This window comes from Scyliorhinus torazame, chromosome 18, assembly GCF_047496885.1.
Source record: "Scyliorhinus torazame isolate Kashiwa2021f chromosome 18, sScyTor2.1, whole genome shotgun sequence".
Classification (NCBI taxonomy): domain Eukaryota; kingdom Metazoa; phylum Chordata; class Chondrichthyes; order Carcharhiniformes; family Scyliorhinidae; genus Scyliorhinus; species Scyliorhinus torazame.
Window position 1 is genome coordinate 157,436,758 of NC_092724.1, and position 14,578 is coordinate 157,451,335.

A 14,578-nucleotide genomic window follows, 5' to 3' on the forward strand; every position below is an offset into this window, starting at 1 on the left:
ACCCATCATTTTCCTTAAGTGGCTCAGTGTCAAATCTTGTTTATAATGCTCCTGTGGATCACTTTAGACATTGTATTATAATAAAGGTGCGATATAAATACAAGTTGCATGTTCTACTTTTTTTAAAAGGAAGGTAAACATTGAAGCATTGTGAAATACCCTCTTCAAGTGACTGTTTTCGATATTGCTTCCAATCCACAGCTCTCAGTCCCTTGTGATGTGGGGCGAGATTCCACCTTCTGGGATCTAAGTCCCCACGTCCGCTGGAAAACGGGTGAGCATCACTCCGGACTTTTTCCTCCAAGCTCCGGGATGATTCTCCGTTTTCCAGGGGGCTAGCAGGGCCCCGGTTTGCGTCCCGCAGCTCTGGCTGCCGGCGGGGCCCTGCTAGCCTGACCGCACGGCCGCGCAAAAGCACGGCAGCCGCAAGCGGGTCCGTGCGTGCATGCGGCAGCCCACCTCAGCACGGGCGCCACCGACACGGCGGAGCCACACAGCGGGCCAGCGCAGAGGAAGGTAGGTCCCTCCCAGATCGCAATGGCCTGCCAATTGGTGGCCCCCCGATCGCAGGCCTGGCCACCGCTGAGGCCCCTGCGGAGTCAGATATCCCCAGCCCGCCGCCAGGACTGCCGCCGTGGGTCCCAGCTCCTGGCGGGCGGTACCACATGTAAACCACTCTGGCGGGAGTTCGGCCGGTCGACCGCGGAAAATCGCCGCGGGAGCCTGTTCCAAAGGCCCCCGACCGCATGCACGGGACTGGCAGGTCCGCGGAGAATCGATTCCGGCACAGAGGGTCGGAGAGTCCCGCCCATGGTGTTAAGAGTTACAGAAGAAAAATATTTATTTTATGCCAGTATTTATTCCTGATTATCCATTTTCCATCAAATATAAATAAATTAAAACATTAGGTTGAAAATGTCCGCAAAGGGCAACAAGGAAAATTAATTTTTAGCTGTCAAAGGTCATGCTGTTCCAAATCAACCGTTATGCACATTGTGTTATATTCAAATTATTTTTCTAGCAAGTTGTGGATGCCTTCGATGCAGGTCTGGAGGATTGGAATCAATGTGCAGAACGTGTGAGATACCTCTGCCATCGAACGGAATATTGGGGGAAGACCGACAAAAGTTCTCCTCACCGCCTGCGGGCCCCACACATTTGAGATCAACAAAGGTTTGACGTAGCTACACCGAGTTCCAGGTCATTCGATCAACTGGTAGCAATGCTTTCGACCACTCCCACCCCAAGCCGCCTGTGATTGTGCAAAGGTATCGGTTTAACGCGGCAGTCCGCTCTCCTGGTGAGGCAGTGGAGGGCTCTTTCACTCGCCCCCAGCGCTTAGCTGAGCACTGTGAATTTGGGCCGTCTCTCTCGGAAATGTAGAGGGACACGCTCGTGTGTGGTATCGATAATATGGCCACACGGAGAAAGCTGTCAGTTTAAACTACTTTGGATCTAAACAGTTCATTGAGCTTTCCCTCTGTGGCGAGCACGCGGAGTAGGGTGTACAGGAACTGCTCGGGTCCGTTGATTGTGGTGTGCATCGTTTGGGCCACCCTCCCACTCAGATTGGGTTCGGCCAGATTCCCCCAACCGAGCAGCTGCCGAGGCAGGTTTGCGGCAGAGTTCAGGTTTCGGCCACTGCCGTGGTCCAGTGCGATGCTTCGCCCGCGGACGACGGTGAGAGCCGGATACCGGACCACCATTGTGGTCAAGGGTCTCGTAAGGGTCAGGGGCACGTGGTGCGGTGCAGGGCATGCCATGCACGACAACTGCCGATGTCGCCCCGGACTTCCAGGTGGACACCCCAGAAGACGGCAAATGTTTGATGCAATTGAACTGTGTCTCAGTTCCACGGTGCCGTCGATCTGGATTACTTTGCATGTCAATGAACACCCAGTGCTGACGGAGATGGGCGGCAGGGTGGCACAGTGATTAGCACTGCTGCCTCACAGCATCCAGGGACCCAGCTTCAATTCCGGTCTCGGGTGACCGTGTGGAGTTTGCACATTCTCCCCGTGTCTGCGTGGGTCTCACCCCCACAACCCAAAGATGTGCAGGTTAGGTGGATTGGCCACGCTAAATTGCCCCTTAATTGGAAAGAAAAATAATTGGATGTGCCGGGCACTCACTACTTTCAGAACAATAGAGCAGTTGTTTCACTTCTACAAACAGGAGAGAGAGTGTTCCTTTCACTTCCAAGGTCTAAACACTTCTGCCAAGTTCTCTCAGAAAGCATCATGCCGGAACCAATCACTGGCAGAACACTGGCCCTGGCCAACCCAGTAGTTGCCAGTTAACCAATCAAACTGTGTCCCTCGAAAGCTGGTTCTAAAGATCCACTCAGTGCCAAGAAGTCTGCTTTTTCATCTGCAAAATACAAAATCTGGGAACACAGTGTCCTGGTAAGCACACTTTTTCAACCAAATCTTCTGCTTAAAGGCACATCCCGATTATGGGTCCACAGGTGAAAAATAATAAAAGAAAAGAAGTGGGAACAAAGGAAATATCAGGAAGGACGTTTACAATAGTCCTTTAATTTATTCATTTATCTGGTATGAAACTAAATCCCATGGGCAAACAACCCCATTGCACCATCGAAACCAACATTGGGATTTAAGGCGGCTTTTTGGCATAGTTACATTTTCAATTCAAACTTGCAAAGTAAAATCATTTAAAGTGTGCAAAACATTATCAAATATTCACGAATTATTTATTACATGGGTGATCGCTGGGTGACCGCTTTGCAGAAAACCTTCAGTCCGTCCGCAAGCAGGGCCCAGACCTTCCTGTCGCTGCTAATTCAACTCCCCGTCCTGTTCTCACATTCACATGTCTGTCCTTGGCCTGCTGCAGTGTTCCAGCGAAGCCCGGCGCAAACTGGAGGAACAGCACCTCATCTTCCGATTAGGCACGTTACAGCCTTCCGGACTTAACATTGAGTTCAACAACTTCAGACTGTCAACCCTCCTCTCCACCTTCACCCCATTTTTATTTATCAATTAATTTCCATTTCTTCCATCAATGCGTTTTCCCCTCATCATTGTCGCCCCCTTCCCCACCCCACTTGGGCCATCGTTGTCCCTCGTTGTCCTTTGTCCGCTGCTTATCTTTGTTCTGTCATTGACACACTCTGATCTTTCAATGTGCAACTATCAATATCCTTCTTAGCCTTGATCACCCCCATTTACATTCCCTTTGTCTTTCTGTCCATGACATCTTTGTCGATCGCCACCGGTCGCCAACCCTCTATCCAGCCCCACTGCTCCAAGCGCAACCCCCCAAAAGTATAAATCTGACCCCATGTTCAGTTCTCTCCAGCTTTGACAAAGTCATCCAGACTAAAAATGTCAGCTCCCTTCTCTCTCCACAGATGCTGTCAGGCCTGCTGAGATTGTCCAGTATTTTCTGTTTTTGTTTCAGATTCCAGCATCCGCAGTAATTTTCTTTTATCAAATTATTTATTACTTTGCATGAATCAACAATATGCTGCTCTGTTGGGACTATAAAAACAATGTCTTATTTTTCTGAGACACTATTGAGGACTTATTTTGTCTGTGCATGCTTTGCTTTGAACTGCAATAATGATATATTATAGTGGAGTCAGATATACATGTGTAACTGCAACAAGCTGCCTGCTAGAGTCTTTTAAATTTACTCCATGTGTGGAACAAAGTCTTTGATTTGTGTGATCATCAGAAGCATAGGTGAGAGTTAAACAGTCAACTAAAAATATCTGAACGATCCTATCTCTGTCTGTATCAGTCCGAGCCCCCACTGGAGGAGGGAGGGATGGGCCACTTTCTGGACCAACTGAGGTTCCCGAAGGTGGAAGAGGGACTGGTGGCGGGATTAGGGGGCCCGATTAGGCTGGAGGAGCTGGCCAAAGGGATAGGGAGCATGCAGGCGGGGAAGGCGCCAGGGCCGGACAGTTTCCCAGTCGAATTTTACAAAAAATATGTGGACCTGTTGGGCCCGTTGCTGGTTAGGACCTTCAATGAGGCAAGGGAGGGGGGGGCTTTGCCCCCGACGATGTCCCAGGCACTGATCTCCTTGATCCTGAAGCTGGACAAGGATCCCCTGCAGTGTGGGTCTTACAGGCCAATTCCGTTGTTAAATGTAGATGCCAAGGTGCTGGCGAAGGTCTTAGCCACGTGAATTGAGGATTGGGTGCCGCAGGTCATCCACGAAGACCAGACGGGGTTCGTGAAGGGGAGGCAGTTGAACGCAAATGTATGGAGGCTTCTGAACCTTATTATGATGCCGGCGAGGGAGGGGGAGGCGGAGATAGTAGCGGCGATGGAGGCTGAGAAGGCCTTCGATAGGGTAGAGTGGGGGTACTTGTGGGAGGTGCTGAAGAGGTTCGGGTTTGGGGAGGGGTTTGTCAGGTGGGTTAGGTTGTTGTACGAGGTCCCGATGGCGAGTGTGGCCACGAACAAGAGGAGGTCTGAGTACTTTCGGTTGCATCGTGGGACGAGGCAGGGGTGTCCCCTGTCCCCCCTGCTCTTCGCACTGGCGATTGAACCCCTGGCTATGGCACTGAGGGAGTCGAGGCACTGGAGGGGGCTGGTGCGGGGCGGGGGGGGGGGTGGGGGGTGGCATAGGGTGTTGCTCTATGCAGATGACTTGCTGCTATATGTGGCGGACCCGGTGGGGGGAATGCCGGAGGTAATGAGGATCCTCAGGGAGTTCGAGGATTTCCCAGGGTACAAGCTCAAGCTCAACATGGGGAAGAGCGAGTTGTTCGTGGTTCACCCAGGGGACCAGGAGAGGGGGATTGGCGAGCTCCCACTAAAAAGGGCGAAGAGGAGCTTCAGGTATCTGGGTCCAGGTGGCCAGGAGCTGGGGGCCCTGCATAGACTTAATTTCAGGAGGCTGGTGGAGCAAATGGAGGAGGAGTTTAAGAGGTGGGACACATTGCCGCTGTCCCTGGCGGGTAGAGTGCAGTCAGTCAAGATGACGGTGCTCCCAAGATTTTTGTTCCTGTTCCAGTGCCTCCCCATTCTTATCCCGAAGGCCTTCTTTAGGCGGGTCCACAGGAGCATAACGGGATTTGTGTGGGTGCGAGGGACTCCGAGGGTGAGAAGGGTGTTCCTGGAGCGGAGTAGGGATGGGGGGGGGGGGGGGGGGGGGGGCTGGCGCTGCCCAGCCTCTGTGGGTACTACTGGGCCACCAATGCGGCGATGGTGCGCAAGTGGGTGATGGAAGGGGAGGGGGCGGCATGGAAGAGGCTGGAGACGGCGTCTTGTGAGGGTACGAGTCTGGAGGCGCTGGCAATGGCGCCGCTGTCGCTCCCGCCAATGCGGTATACCTCGAGCCCAGTGGTGGCGGCTACCCTCAAAATTTGGGGGCAATGGAGGCGGCACAGGGGGGGGAAGTGGGGGCCTCAGTGTGGACCCTAATACGGGGGAACCACCGGTTTGTCCCAGGGAGAATAAATGGAGGGTTTTCGGGGTGGCACAGGGCAGGGATAAGAAGGTTGGGGAACCTGTTTGTGGACGGGAAGTTCGTGAGCCTGGGTGAGCTGGAGGAGAAGTATGGGCTCCCCCCCGGGGAACACCTTCAGGTATCTATAGGTAAGGGCGTTTGCCGGGCGGCAAGTGGTGGAATTCTCGCTGCTGCCGCCATGCACAGTACAGGACAGGGTGCTCTCGGGGGGGGGTGGGTTGGAGTGGGGAAGATTTTGGCAACATACCAGGTGATGCAGGAGGAGGAGGAGGCCTCAGTGGAGGAGCTGAAAGGTAAGTGGGAGGAGGAGTTGGGGGGGAGATCGAGGAGGGGACGTGGGCAGATGCCCTAGGGAGGGTGAACTCTTCCTCATCGTGCGTGAGGCTCAGCCTCATACAGTTTAAGGTGCTGCACAGGGCACACATGACCGGGACAAGGATGAGCCGGTTCTTTGGGGGCGAGGACAGGTGTGTTAGGTGCTCAGGGAGCCCAGGAAACCACACCCATATGTTCTGGGCATGCCCAGCGCTGGAGGAATTTTGGAAGGGCGTAGCGAGGACAGTGTCGAGGGTGGTAGGATCCAGGGTCAAACCGGGCTGGGGGCTCGCAATATTTGGGGTTGCAGAGCAGCAGGGAGTGCAGGAGGCGAAAGAGGCCGGTATTCTGGCCTTTGCGTCCCTGGTAGCCCGGCGAAGGATTCTTCTTCAGTGGAAGGACGCGAGGCCCCCAAGCGTGGAATCCTGGATCAGCGATATGGTGGGGTTTAATAAATTGGCGATGGTGAAATTTGCCTTAAGGGGATCGGTGCAAGGGTTCTTCAGGCGGTGGCAACCGTTCTTGGACTTCCTGGCAGAATGGTAGACAATGGTCAGCAGCAGCCCGGGAGGTGGGGGGTTCTATTTTATTTTTGTTTGACTATACTGGGGGATCTGAGGGGGTGTATGTGTTTGCTATGTGTTTCGGGGTGTTAATATATTATTTATATATGGGGGGAGGGGGGCACTGGGTTGTTTTGTTTTGTATTTAATTCTATTCTGTTCCTTTTACATTTTGTTGTTGATATTTTGTGAAAACTTTAATAAAAATTATTTTTAAAAAAAAATAAATGACTGGGTACTAGCAGATGATTTTACTGCAGACTTACTCCTGTCCTGACAGGCGTGGCTCAGTCAATAGGTTTCCCACCTACAAGTCACAAGACTGTGTGTTCAAAGGCCCACTCCAGAGGTTAGGGGCGTGAGTTACCGGCCTCGTCACCCGACTTGGTGTTGCGGTGAGGCCATTGAATCTTGCGAGCGGCCTCTTGCGGGATTTGTGACGTCTCGCGAGATTCAACCAAACCTCGTGAGACACCACGATCTGGACCTCGCTCTCAGTGGGTGAGATCCAGATCGGCATATTTAAATGAGTCATTAGGCTCACTTGAATACAGATTCCCCCGGCGCACGGGAACTAACAGCTTTCTCAGCGAGGCCTCAAACAGGCTCCGTTTGTACTGGTCCACACAAACGTGGGCCAGATATAACAGCACCTGGGGCATCTCCCAGGCCATTGGAGACCCCTGGGTGGTCAGGGACAGGGCAGGGTGGCACCCTGGCTCTCCTTCTGGCACCCGGCCTCTTTGGCACTGCCAGCCTTGCATGTTGCCCCTGCAAGCATGGCACCTTGGCACTACCACCGTGGCACTGCCTGGATGTCCAGGTGGCACTGCCAGACTGGAGGGGCACTGCCAAGGGTGGCTGGGTTCCAGGGTGGCACAGCCAAGGGTCAGGGTCTGAGGTGGGCCATGTCCATGAAAGGGGTGATGAGGGGGTATGAAGGGTGGGTATGAAGGGGCTTCATAAAGGTTGGGGGGTGAAAAGCGGGTATCCTGAAAGGGGGGGGCCAAAATTGGGGGTAAGTAGGTTGAAAAGGGGGGCCCTGAGTGACCCCACAGCGGGTGTCCTCACTTGGGGGGGGGGGCTGTAGGATAATACCCATATGTGCAGGAACTGACATTGTCTGTGGGTGGGGGTGTGGGGAACCCTCAAGCACACTTAGAGATTGGAGCACTCTTTCAAAATGGCGCGCTGATCTTTGAGGAGCTGGATTGGCCAACAGGTTCAGCTTCCCACTGCTGAAAACATTTTGAAGTGTGGACTGGACCGGGGAGAAAGACCCAATGTCATAATATCCACTCATGTATATAATGAGATGCAGACAGGCAGTGATTGACACACAGGATAACCAATGAACACACACAACACACAACCAATCACCAGACAGGACACCACCACTATAAAGCACACAGGGCATTAAGACTCTCCCTCTCTCTACAGGACACAGCTACTGAGATAGTTAGAGTGCACAAGCCTGTGAGCACTATCACCATGAGGTAGAGAGTTAGTCTGGTCAAGCCAGTGGGAGGTTATCAGTTAGATTGACAGAGTGTCAACTCACAGCAGATTATGTACAGCAATCAGCAAGTTCAATAAAACAGGGTTGGACCATCTCCTGTGTCAGAAGCCTGTTTCTAGTTTCACTGCATCCAGTTGCAGTCAACGTTGAACCAACTTACTTAACACATCATGGTACCAGAGTGCTATTAATCCTAACGATCCTACCTCGAGTGCACCAGCAAGCAGCCATCCAGCGGCATGGAAAACATCCAGCCTCCTTCGCAACTCCGGATCACCGGCAAATCGGCGCCAACTGGAAAGTCTTCAAACAAAAGTTCCTTCTGTACATCGAGGCCTCCGACCTCGAGGCAGCATCGGATGCCAGAAAGATCGCACTGTGCCTGTCGACTGCAGGGGATCACGCCATCCACACCTATAACTCGCTTACGTTTACCGATGGCGAAGACAAGACAAAGTTCAAGACAGTTTTGCTGAAATTCGACAGCCACTGCGGCATTGAGGTGAATGAGAGCTTCGAACGGTACATCTTCCAACAGAGGCTTCAGGGTAAGGATGAACCTTTTCAGTCCTGCTTGACCCATCTCCGCATCCTAGCGCAGTCATGTAATTATGACTTGACGACTGATTCCATGATCCAGGATCAGATCGTTTTCGGGGTCCAGTCCGACTCCCTGCGGGAGCAGCTCCTCAAAATCAAACAGTTGACTCTCTCCGTCGCCATCGAAACGTGCATTGTCCATGAGCATGCCAGAAATCGCTACTCCCGCATCAGGGCGGCAGAAACTGCAAAACTGGCCTTCCACGAGGCAGAAAGGGTGCAGGCCATAGTGAAATTGCAAGGCCTGAGCATCGAGGAGAGTGGCCGTTTCACGCGTTTTTCTCGGGTCCCCACGTATGCGCGACACGACCGGGTGGACGATGAGGCCGAAGACCCTGAGGCGCATGCGCGAACGTCGGCTAACCGCACTGCGCATGCGCGATGGTGCACAGAACGTGCTGACGTCAGCGTCATGACGTGTCCGAATTGTGGCTCCGCCCATTTAAAGCAGCAATGTCCAGCCAAAGGCAGGCGATGTCTACAGTGTGGAAAGCCTGGCCACTACGCGGCCTTCTGCAGGTCCGCTCCACCGAACAACAGCCAGCGATCCCAGCTGCAGCGCAGACGTGTCCGCTGCGTACAACAAGGCATGCAGGATTCTGATCCAAACAGCCCAACGGACCCCGATGCTGACTGCCTCGAGTCTCCATATCGGGTGGGCATCATCATCACATGCGAGTTGGTCTCTACCGGGCGTGCCAACCACCTTTCGATCCTCAGTGTGGATCCTGACGACGAGTGGTGTGCCGTCATCACGGTCAACCAGTCTTGCATCCGATTTAAATTGGACACTGGCGCGTCTGCGAACCTCATATCACAGTCGGACCTCGACAGCATCCGACACCAACCGAGCATTCTTCCACCAGCCTGCCAGCTCCTTGACTACAATGGTAATGCCATAGCTGCCAGTGGCTCGTGTCAGCTAGCTGCCTCTCACAAGGCAATCAAGGCGACGTTGAGATTCGAGATCGTCCGGCCTGACAAGGCATCCCTGCTCGGTGCTCGCGCATGCAAACTCCTAAATCTGGTACAGCGAGTTCATGCCATGTCCTCGACACCGGCGACGGCCTCGCCCAATGCGAATCTCCAGGCTGAGATAGACGACATTCTCACACAATACCATAATGTGTTTGATGGGATGGGCACGCTCTCATATTGCTACAAGATATTGCTCAAGCCGAATGCCACCCCAGTCATCCATGCACCACGCCGGGTGCCAGCTCCTCTCAAGGATTGTCTGAAAACACAGCTACAAGAGCTACAAGACCAGGGCATCATCTCAAAGGCCAGGGAAGTCACAGACTGGGTCAGCTCCTTGGTCTGCGTCAAGAAACCCTCTGGCGAACTCCGCATTTGCATTGATCCCAAAGACCTGAATTGCCCATGTTTCTACAGCCAAGAGTGGTCCGACTTTGCACGATCCTACCACTTCAGTCACATCCAGTCCCCATTACCCGCAATAAAACGGGAAGGCCGAAAAAGGGGTCCATATTGTCAAGCGGTTGCTGTGCAAGGCTGTAGACTCAGCCTCGGACTTCAACCTGGCGCTGTTGGCATACAGGGCAACCCCTCTGTCGACTGGTTTGTCTCCGGCACAGCTGCTTATGAACCGCAACCTGAGGACGACTGTTCCAGCCATCCATGTTCCAGACCTTGACCGCCTCACAGTGCTGCAGAAAGTGCAGCGATCCAGGGACCAGCAGAAGATCACGTATGATGCTCATGCCAAGGATCTACCTGCGCTGGCTCCAGATGATGTTGTTTGTGTCCAGTTGCCTGAGGGAGGTTGGTCAGCCCCAGCTATTGGCGTCAGGCAGGCTGCCCCCACGTCCTTTGTTGTCCAAATGGCTGATGGCTCCATTCTACGGTGCAACAGGAGGGCTCTACGAAAAGTTCCCTGCCCACCGCCTGGCCGCACTTCTCCGCATGTCATCATGCCTCCTCCGGACATCTCGCACCACGAGGCCACCGATCTGGCAGCGATCCCGCCTCTCCATGAGGCCACCGACATGGCAGCAATCCCACCTGTCCAAGTGCCGGCGTCCACCTCTGAGGCGATTGGCAAGAATTCATCGCCCGCCACAAAGACTGAGTCTATAGACTTAAATCTTGTAAATTTTGTTCAGTTTGCTCTGTATCTGCACAATAGACACCTTCCCATGTATATGTTCATTCATTCACCACTTGTATATAATCATGCATGTATATATATCGCCACGTTCCAAAATTTACTTCAAAAAGGGGAGATGTCATAATATCCACTCATGTATCTAATGAGATGCAGACAGGCAGTGATTGACACACAGGATAACCAATGAACACACACGACACATAACAACCAATCACCAGACAGGACACCACCACTATAAAGCACACAGGGCATTAAGACTCTCCCTCTCTCTACAGGACACAGCGACTGAGATAGTGAGAGTGCACAAGCCTGTGAGCACCATCTCCATGAGGTAGAGAGTTAGTCTGGTCAAGCCAGTAGGAGGTTTTCAGTTAGATTGACAGAGTGTCAACTCACAGCAGACTATGTACAGCAATCAGCAAGTTCAATAAAACAGTGTTGGACCATCTCCTGTGTCAGAAGCCTGTTTCTAGTTTCACTGCATCCAGTTGCAGTCAACGTTGAACCAACTTACTTAACACATCACCCAAGGCCCAAAAAGGTGACTAAGTGTGGGTGAATATCAGTGTGGATCTCACCCAAAAAGCCAACGGGAAACACCCCACCAAACTCACCCAAAATTACATGGATACATTTTTACTTGAATTCCATTCTAGAGCACAATATCTAGACTGATTTTTTAATGCAGGAAGTGCTACAAACCCATCTGTCCTTCTGAGCAGATGTAAGAAATCATGGACATATCTTGAATAAGAGCAGTAGAAATCTCCCCTGCGTCCTGTCCAATATTTATCCTCAACTATCTTCGCTGAAACAGATTATTTGGTCATTACCACATTGCTGTTAGCAAGATCTTGCTGAGTGTAAATTAGCTGCCACGTTTTCTACATTTCAACAGTAACTCCACTTCAAAAGTACTTAATTGACTAAAGCACATTGGGACCCTAGGGTTGTGAATGGTGCTGTATAAATGCAAGTTTTGTTCTGACTTTATTGCTACTGAACATGACAGACCATAGGCTGCCCATGAGCAAAACCAAGGGAGATACACACATACAGCAAATAACAGATCAGGAATGGGTGATGTTTCAATGGGAGATGGAAGGGATGCACTGAATGCTTGTAGAGGGAAATGACTGTGATTGAGTCCACATCACTGCTGGTGCTGTGTGTGCTTTGGATTTACCTGCTGTTAGTCAATGGAATGAATGTACTTTTAATTGCCGAGAAACAGGAAGCTTCTAAAACAGAACACATGCAATACCAGCCAATGAGAGGCTAATAGTAAATCTGAAGTAATAAGGCTCAACATACAAAAGAATACATCACCATCCCCCTTCCACACATCCAGTTATATCAGGTCAAGGGGGTTGGGCATCATTGGCGATTGATCTTTGACCTTTTACATGGCCTAGATTCTGATTCTTGTCCAGAACTTTGCAGCCACTGCGTGCAGCCTACAATCCCAACAGTGCCAGGTGTGACAAATGCAAAATTTTAGGCATTTTGGATTATAAATATTTGCCAATTTATGGGTTAAAAGTGTGTTTGACTGCAGTAGTCATCTTTGTAAAAAATAATCTTGTTTTGCAAGACCAGAAAGTTTTTAGGAGCCAGAGGTGAAATTGACCATCGGAAAAGCCTGGGCCAGTGCACTGTTGTTTGACTAGGGGCAGTCCCTGGGGAGTTAGTTTGTTTTCAGCTTGGGGAGATGATATAATTGCTGGGCGGAGCCAAGATATTTTGATCTGGCTACCTTTAGACAACAAGTAAAGTATTTTGCTCTCACCATTGGATAGTTAACAAAAAAGATTAATAGTATTTAACACCATGCAGATTTGTCTGAGGACAAGGAATATGCTGAAACAACCCAGTTGTAACAGCTTTTTGAAGCCATCCAGCCAGAGTCTATCAGGGTTCTAACAGGAGCCTGATCTGTTCTGGAAAGCAAGTATTATTCTGTGCCATTGGCTTGTAGAATGGATTGAGAGCTGTATGTTTTCCCTTTCTTGTTGTTAATTGGGAATAGAGATAGTAATTAAGGGTATTGTATTGTATTGAGCAGTATTTTTTTAAAAAGTATTCTTATTGGCATTTTCAATTTTATATAGTGAAACCTTTACATCTGATATTTACAATGTATACAATTCTTATGTACATACAATCTTTCTTGTTGTCTCTTCTCCCCCCCCCCCCCCCCCCTTCCCCTCTCGCTACACCCCTCCCTGACCCTCCTTGGTATCCCCCTCTTCCGCTTTGGGTGTTCTATCACTGAACCCCTATTCGCCCCTTTTCTTTTCCCCCTTTTCCCTCTGTGTTTCTTGTTGCAGGCCTTGTGGGTTTGGGGGTGGGGAGGGGGATGCCTGCCCCATCTCCCCCCATCTCTATGCTTCTTCCTGCCGTTCCCCTAACCTTCCTCCTCATTTCCTCCCCCCCCTTCCCCCTTTTGTACCTCTTCGTGTTCTGTGGTTTTGTCTGCTCTTCCCCATCTCCCCCTCTTTCCCTAGTCGCTGTTGGCCTCAAACAGGTCTTGGAACAGGCCGGCGAGTTGCTCCCACGCTTTGAGGAAGCCCTCTTCCGACCTTCGGATGGTGAACTTGATCTTCTCCAGGTGGAGAAATTCCGACAGGTCTGCCAGCCAGTCTGCAGCTGTGGATGGTGCTGCTAATCGCCAGCCGAGCGGGATTCTCCGGCGGGCAATTAGGGAAGTGAAAGCCAGGGTGTCGACCCTCTTCTCAATGTGTAGCTCTGGCTGTTCTGATACCCTGAAGATTGCTGTATTGAATAACATTGTTTAAGGGGTAATTGTAAGCTATTTCCAGATGTAACGTTAAAGAGTTTAATATTGTATTAACAATAAAGTTTTGGGTTGAAATACCAAATCCCTATTTCTTTGTGAAATCACTCCTGGAGCGAAGTATTCTTTCTGCACAGTCTTACAAAATAAACTAAGATATTGGGGTTTCAGTCCAGTAACCTAGCCACTGTTGAGATCTGGTGTGGGATTGTTATAAACTTGGGGGCTCGTCCAGGGTTTTAAGTATAATTCCTTGTTTGGCTTGGGATTATTGAAGTTAAAGATAGTGAGAGTGTGTGGAACGATTGCTTTCTTTCAGGTTTTGAAGTTTAAATAACGAGTGACTGGAGAGGCTCTTTGATTTGCAAAACATTTCCTGGGTGTGGCAGAGATTACTTGGGATGGTTCGCAAAGGGAGACTAAAGCAAAACGTTTGCGTTTGCAGGAGAAGCTGCAGTTAATCTTATCTAAAGGGGTGAGGAAGGTAGAGATAATACAATTGGTCAAAATGTACACTTGCCAGAGACACAGCCTGAATCATTAGAATTAGCTAGAATTCAGTTACAAATAGAAATGAAGGAATTGAAAATGGTAGAAAAGGAAAAAGAGAGGGCTTTTCAAAAGGAAGTGGCAAGATTAGCAAAGAAAGTAAGGGATAAGGAAAAAGAGAGAGAATTTGAACTTCAGAAACTGGAATTGCAAGGAGAACACCAACTTAAAAGGTTGGAGTTAAAGGCAGAAGCTAAGGAATGCCTAGAGGAAGTCGAAATACTTCCCAGTCAATAGCTTAGTCGGGATATGTTTAAATATATTCAAGCATTGCCAAGATTTGATGAGAAAGATGTGGAAGCCTTTTTCATCTCATTTGAGAAAGTGACTTAACAATTGAATTGGCCAAAGGCCATGTGGATATAATCATAGTATCCCTCCTGTGCAGAAGGAGGTCATTCAGCCTATTGAGTATGCACTGACCCTCCGAAAGAGCATCCCACCAAGGCCCACAACCCCACCCCATCCCCACCTAACCTTTTGGACACTAAGGAGCAATTTAACATGGTCAATCCATGGGGTGGCACAATGGTTAGCACTGCTGCCTCACGGCACCAAGGGCCCGGGTCCGATCCCAGCCCCGGGTCACTGTCCGTGTGGAGTTTGGACATTCTTCCCAGCTCTGTGTGGGTCTCACCCCCACAACCCAAAAAGAT

The 14,578-nt window shown here is 50.6% G+C and overlaps 1 long non-coding RNA gene across 1 annotated transcript; it reads left to right on the forward strand.

The window, feature by feature from the left end:
• The first annotated feature begins 228 nt into the window (after positions 1-228).
• Positions 229-13,438, forward strand: LOC140395671 (uncharacterized). The gene is made up of 3 exons (XR_011936270.1): positions 229-516; positions 1,022-1,268; positions 12,907-13,438. It is a non-coding gene; the product is annotated as an uncharacterized lncRNA (long non-coding RNA).
• The last annotated feature ends 1,140 nt before the right edge of the window (positions 13,439-14,578 follow it).